Source organism: Octopus bimaculoides, chromosome 19 (genome assembly GCF_046866305.1).
Source record: "Octopus bimaculoides isolate indiv1 chromosome 19, ASM4686630v1, whole genome shotgun sequence".
NCBI classification, from domain to species: Eukaryota; Metazoa; Mollusca; class Cephalopoda; order Octopoda; family Octopodidae; genus Octopus; species Octopus bimaculoides.
In genome coordinates, this window is record NC_142946.1 from 10,348,100 (window position 1) to 10,355,599 (window position 7,500).

General features: G+C 41.5%; 1 protein-coding gene and 1 long non-coding RNA gene across 10 annotated transcripts in view; one reads left to right on the forward strand and one right to left on the reverse strand.

The window, feature by feature from the left end:
• Positions 1-7,500, forward strand: part of LOC149131760 (uncharacterized) — a 1,392,655-nt gene that overhangs the window by 1,373,717 nt on the left and 11,438 nt on the right. The gene's annotated exons all lie outside the window — the stretch shown is intronic.
• LOC149131763 (uncharacterized) overlaps positions 1-7,500 on the reverse strand; it is a 107,780-nt gene that overhangs the window by 562 nt on the left and 99,718 nt on the right. The gene's annotated exons all lie outside the window — the stretch shown is intronic.

Consider the following 7,500-nt stretch of genomic DNA (forward strand, 5'->3'; position numbering starts at 1 on the left):
TGCATGCGTGCTTACATCCAACCAGCCATTTCTCTCCCTGTTTCTTTCTGTGTTCCTTTCTGTGGAAGAGCGTAGGCACGAAACGTTAAAGACTTTTTCAATTCCCGAGCGTTATACTAATACATCTGTTTTCTACACCACCTGTCTTCGTCTGTTGTTTTTTTTTTTTTTTTGTGAATTCTCCCCATACATGCGCTTTAAGGACTGTGTCAAGTCCTCATTAAAGGCCTGTGATATGCAGGACACTGATTGGGAGAATAATGCCTGTCATCGCCACAGATGTAGGAAGCAGGTTAAGGAGGGGATCGACACTTTTGAGAGAGCACGTATCCAGCATGAAGAATTTAAGCGAGCTGCGCGAAAGTGTACGGCTCGTATAGCGAATGGGGAAAGCTTAATCTGCAATGTTTGCAGTCGTGTATGCTTGTCAAGAGCAGGGCTCATTAGCCACCAACGGAGTCGCAAATGCAAAATATAAGTTAGTCCTAGAGCGCACAATGTTCCTGAAGGTCGGCAACGGTGTTCCTCGGTCACGAGTGGGGTGCCATCATACATGCATGCATACACAATATGGGGTAAACGGTAAAGACTTTCTTCGGTCATGAATGTCCATGGGATTGAACTCAGGAAAGTTACGCTACGAGGCACAAATCCGGTCAAGGTCGTTTATGGAAGACCAGCAGTGGCTCATGCATTCTATCCTAGGATACCCACGCCAACGATGTTATCCAAGGGAAAGCCAAAGGTCAATACAACTGACCTTGGCACCGGTGATATCACAACTCATTTCTACAGCTGAGGGAACTGGAGCAACGTGAAATAAAGTGTCTTGGTCAAGAACACAACACACAGCTCGGTCCGGGAATCGAACTCACTGCCTCATGAAAAGTCGGCAATAATCCACGTGGGGTTACATTTTAGAAGTGACCGAAAGTAGGAGAAAGAGAAAGTGGTATCAGAGACTGGAAAGTATGAAGATGGTTTATATGTGTGTGTGTGTGTGTGTGTGTAAGGGTGTGTTAGCGTGAGTGTGTGTCGTAGGCTGTGTCTGTCGTAGTAACTGTGTGTGAGTTTGTGTGTGTGTGTGTGTGTGTGTGTGTGTAGTAGTAGGATCTCTGTGTGTGTGTGGGTTAGCGCTGGTGTATATGTCGCCGTGAGAGGTCAATCGCAAGTCAGCAGCTGTAGAGAGAAAGGTGTGTGAAAAGTGTGTTAAAGACAGTGACTCTGTGTGTGTGCGTGTGTGTGTGTGTGTGTGTGCGTGTGTGTGTGTGTGTGTGTGTGTGTGATTACATGTGTGCGAAGACAGAGTGGTCAATGGTGAGTCAGCGGCAGTCTTGAAAGATGTGCGAGTGGGTCTCTCACTCTCTTTCTCTCTCTCCCTCCCTCCTCTCTGTCTCTCTGTCTCTGTATATCTGTCTGTCTGTCTATATGTCTGTCTGTCTGTCTGCCTGTCTGTCTCTCTCTCTCTCTCTCTCTCCCTCTCTCTCTCCCTCCTCTCTCTCTATATATACATATATACAGTTCAAATTAATAGAAAAACAAAGACGAGGACAGGTGTAGGAACAATAAGCAAGTGTATTAATTTGACACACGTACTCACACACATATGAGTGTGTGTGTGTACAAGTGTGTGTGTGTACAAGTGTGCGTGTAGGTATGTGTGTACAAGTGTGCATGTGGGTATGTGTGCCTATGTGTATGTCAGTGTGTGTGTGGATGTGTATCTGCGTGCGTGTATGCGTGTGAGAGTGAGAGCGGGCATGTGTGTGTGCGCGCGCAAATGTGCGTACGGTGCGTGTGTGTGCGCGTGGGTGTCAGTGTGTCAGTGTGTATATGTATGTGCGCGCGTAAGTGTGCATATGGATATGAATGTATGTGTGAGTGTGTGTATATGTATATGTGCGTATGAGTGTGTATGGTGGTGTGTATGTGGGTGTGTGTATGTTAGCGTGAGTGCATGTGTATGGAGGTGTGTGTATGTGTGAATATATGTGTATGTGAAAAATATGAAACTAAAAATACAAGTTGAGAAATTAAAAAAATATATGAGGAAACAAAGGAATATAAAGAATGAATAAAATTCAAAATAATGTATATAAAAGATAAAAAATAAAATCTAGAATTTAAAAATCAAAAAGATGAAGTAAGGATTATATAAGTAAATCAGTAAAAGAAAATAAATAATAAAAGAAGAAATAAAATTAAAAAATAAAATAGAATGTTTGTTTAAAAAGGTGTGTGGGGAAGGGCACTGAGGTGGGTTTGTGTTGAGTCCGAAAGGAGTTCGAGTACGTAGAGCGAAAATGTAGCGATGTTCCAAGCGGAGTCTAGAGTTGGTGTATCCATGGTGTAGGACAAGGCCGCCGACGGTGAGGTCCGATGTGGAGTGGTCGGCCAAGTGAAAATGATGGACGACGTGGTCGTTCTTACGTAGACGAACTTCTCGTAGGTGTTCGGTGAACAGGTCGGCAAACCGAAAGCTCGTCTGACCAGCATAAAGTTTTTTGCAAAGATTGCACATGAGACAGTAAATAAGTTCTGAAGAAGTGCAGGAGAAGGAGTTCCTAATGTAGAGGGTGTGCTGGTTGGATCAAGTGAGAGAGGTGTTGTTAGTGATGAAAAAGGACAAGGGGTGGAAACGGGGGCCTGGAGCAAGGAAAGGATCCAGGTTGAGTGGGAATGGAGGAGCATTGGGAGTTACGGACCAGCAGATCGCGTAGATTACGGGCGCGTTTAAAGGAGGCCAAGGATGTGTTGGAGAAAATTGGGAGTGTGGTGGGTTTTAGCTGGCGACAACGGAAGGCTCATAGGATCTTCCGACGAAGGGGTAGGTTGGAGGGGTGGAAAAAGGAGAGGAAAGGGGGTGTGGTTGGAGGACAGGTGTTGGAAAGGAGATTGGGAGGTAACGAGCGCGGATAAGGGCAGATTGGACAAGGGTAGATGGGTACCCACAATGCGTGAACAAGAGGGTCTGGTATTGGGAGTGGGTTTCGAAATCCTGGTCCCGGATGCACAGGGGTCGGAGGCGAAGGAAATGGGAGTAGAAGATGGCCCATTCGGTGTGGGAGGGATTGGAGGGGAAAAAGTTGAGATAGAGATGGGAGTCCGTGGGTTTAAAGATGGCGGAGGTGGTGAGAGTGGGTGAGGGGATCAATGAGATTGCCGAATTTGTGGATTTTGGGAAGGAAATAGATGGTGGAGGTACGAGGCGTTCGGACGATGAGGTTGGTGGTGGTAGTGGGGAAGGCTGAAGATGAGATGAACTCATGGATGGTGGAGGACACGCGCTGCTGGTAGGAGGTGGCGATAGAATATGGTGTTTCGAAGCTGATGGACCGCTTCCTCCTTGTACAGGTCCGCACGCCACACCACCACTGCTCCACCTGTGTCTCCTGGCTTGATGACGATGTCGATTCGGAGACACAGGTTGCGAAGTGCGACCGATTCAGCCCGGGTGAACATATTCTGTGAAGCATTCTCTTCGTCGTTCTAATGAAGTTTCCAATTCACCGCACATATTCGTTCCTTTTTGTGCAGGGCAACAATCCATTCAAAGCGTTCTGACCGAGACCATCCTGTCTTGTTATGCATATCTAAGACCACATTCTGTCCTCCATCTTTTTCAGACGGTCCAATGTGCTTTTTCTAGAGTGCGCAGTAGATTTGGCTGCTATTACTAGCATAGGAAACGACCGCACAGAGGCGCCCGTTAACTTGTTGACGAACATTTTAATGTTTCTATAATTCATTTTAGTTGCAATTTCGCAACATTCAATAAAAATCAATAGCAAGTTTTATTTCATTTTACATGTATTATTTATGTTTATTTTATTTATTTCTTTTTCTATCTCAGAGGTGAAGCCTGGAATTTTAATCACAAGCAGATGATGAATCTCGCGTTGATTGATCTGTCTTGGCAAGGGTCATCTCTGAAAAGTGGCAAACATCAAGTCATAACCCTTCACTGACTAATAACCAGATGAAATTATTATATCGCCATGTGACGTATGAAAATGAATAGCATAAAAATAGAGAAAATAAATTAATAAATACCAGCCTTGCTAAGGCGGTTTAATTTTTAAAATATTAATATTTATATATTACTGCATATGTATACAATATTTAAATAAACGGTCAGAGAACTTGGAGGGTATAAGAAGTAGCTCAGATGGGATTTTGAATTCAGAAACTCTAAACGTGTATGCACATCACTTTCAAGATTTCTCAAAGTTCATTGTTCTTATGCTACTAGTTCTCTCTCTCTTCTCTCTTCTATCTCTTCTCTCTCTCACTTTACACACACAAATACACACACACACACACACACACACACACACACACACACACACACGCACACACACATATTTCCTTGTATATATACGGTTATGACAACAATCAAAAGTATATATATATATCTCTTACTCTTTTACTCATTTACTTGTTTCAGTCATTTGACTGTGGCCATGGTGGAGCACCGCCTTTTAGTCGAGCAAATCGACCCCAGGACTTATTCTTTGTAAGCCTAGTACTTATTCTATCCGTCTCTTTCGTCGAACCGCTAAGTTACAGGGACATAAACACACCAGCATCCGTGATCAAGCGATGTTGGGGGAACAAACACTGACACACAAACATATACACACACATACATATATATATATATATATACATATATACGACGGGCTTCTTTCAGTTTCCGTCTACCAAATCCAGTCGCGCATATATATATATATATATATATATATATATATATATAAAATACAAAATGGGACAGGAACGCAAAACATCCAGACAGTTAGGTGATACAAAAAAGGGACAACAAAATATCCAGACAGACAATCCAAGGAAAACAAGGACGGGTCATTCGGAGTTTTGTTTCCTCAGTCGAGTTCCAGATTATCTTTGCAATTTCGGCTGGTTATACTCGAGATTGCTCCAGTCTGACCAGCCCCAAGGAAGAACTAAGCTAAGAGCATTAGATTTCTTGGAAGAAAGCTGCGAATGTGTACGAAAACATGGAAGGAAAAAGCATATATATATATATATATATATATATATATATATATATATATATATATATATATACAAAGAGAGAGAGAGAGAGAGAGAGAGAGTTTCAAATGTTGACCTGAATGCACAAATTCTAGTGGGAGGAGAGTGTTTAATCGATTACATCAGCCCAAGTATATAACTGGTAGTTATTTTATCGACCCGGAGATGATAAATGGCTAAGTCAACCTCGTAGCATTTCAATGTAAAGATGGACGAGATGCCAGATTTTAGAAAGGAGTAATGGATCGATTCATTCCACTGACATTCTTCAAGGCGGTGTCCCAGCAGACATAGACAGAATCTCCACCCATCTGGTGCTTCCATGACGACAGGAATAGAAATAGGGAAGATTGCACCAGTAATGAACGCTTCACTCGATCCAGAGTTCGGACTTACTTTTACGATATGAGGCAAAATACCTTACTAATATGCCAAGCGCTTTCATGCATAGATGTATGTGTGTGTGTGTGTGTGTGTGTGTGTGTGTGTGTGTGTGTGTGTGTGTGTGTGTACACGTATATATGTGTGTATGCTGCATATGTAAAGACGAGCTGGCATATGATAGTGTGAGCATAAATACGTTCGTATCTTTATGATTTAGGTATCATATTACCAAATTAATATTTGCGTCCGCATTCAATTTAAACCGGGCGATTAAAACATAATTGCTATAGATTTGTATGTAAAGAAAGCATATCAGATACACTTTATACATACACACATACACACACACACACACGCACATACATACACACGCATGTCGAATGACGTCCACATATTTTTATTACCTACTTTCATAACAAAAGAAGATGAAAAAAATGTAATAAAGGAAGAATAAAAAACACGAAGAGACTCATATGTAATGGTAGCAGATGCGTAAGAATGCATAAATAAACATCTGTAATCTGACAAAAGACTGGAAAGCAGAGGTGACATATTTTGACCGAGGTCAAGCGTTCAACGAAAAATTATATAAGAGTGCTATGTGTATAACATTTCAAGAAGGTAAATAAAGTATAATTCATACTCATATTTTGTTTTATAAACCCGATGTTGATAACATTTTTGAAGTCACCCTTGGAATTTTCCTAGTAACTGGGTAGTAGGGGGGAAACGAATATTCTCATATTTGTGTGCGTTTATTTCAATAAAGCAAACATTTATTTCTTCAAGAATCATACAAGGGCTTCACATTGCATCATCAATAATAATAGTGAGAGGATTTAGTAGACGGAAACTGTCTACTAAATTTCGTCGTATATATGTATATAGATATACGTATGTGTGTGTGTGTGTGTGTGTGTGTGTTGTCCCACACCATCGCTTGAGAACCGATGTTGGTGTGTTGACGTCCCCAAAACTTAGCGGTTCAACAAAAGTAACCGATAGAATATGCGCTACGCTTACATGGCTGCAGTCAAATGACTGAAACAAATAAAAGAATAATACATTGCCCGAAGCTCGTCGAAACGCCGGTGTTAAAACGTGGGTAGCTGATGAAGTAGAATGTTCTCTATGTGGCTCGTGTGTTCTCGTCTACGTTTGTTTGCAATGTCCTGTACCCAGATATGCACCTATACATACAGGTGGATGTCGGTATGCACATACCTGTACGTATATATGCATATACTCATTACTTTTGTTTTTATATATATATATATATATATATATATATATATATATATATATATATATATATATGCATATATACACACACACGCACACACACATATATACCTTAGGTTGGCAACTAAGTTACCGCCGTTTTTTTAATTTTTTATTTTCATTTTTTAAAAGGTTTAATAAAAAATAAAAAATAATTAATCAATAATGTATTCACCCTTGTTGTTTACAACTTCTTCCCAACGTTCAACAAGATTTTCAATACCTCGTTGGTAGAAATCACCCAGTTTTGACTCGAAAAATTGATCCAACCAAATGCTCAATTCTGCATCAGTATTGAACGAAATTCCGCGCATAGTATTTGAGAGAGATCGAAAGAGGTGAAAATCCGTTGGTGCCAAATCAGGAGAGTACGGCGGCTGTGGCAGGACTTCCCAGCCATGCATTTGAATGGCTACCTTGATCATATTGGCGATATGAGGACGGGCGTTGTCGTGCAGCAGAAGAACTTCATGCTGACGATTAGGTCTTTTCTCTTGAATAGCCGTATTTTATCGACCCCGAAAGGATGAAAGGCAAAGTCGATCACGGCGGAATTTGAACTCAGGACGTAAAGACAAACGAAACACCGCTAAGCATTTCGCCCGGAATGCCAACGTTTCTTATTTCTTTATTGCCTAAACACAGAGGAGACAAACAAGGACAGACAAAGGGATTAAGTCGATTACATCAACCCCAGTGCATACCTGGTACTTGATTTATCGACCCCGAAGTCGACCTCGGCGGAATTTGAACTCAGAACGTAACGGTAGACGAAATACCGCA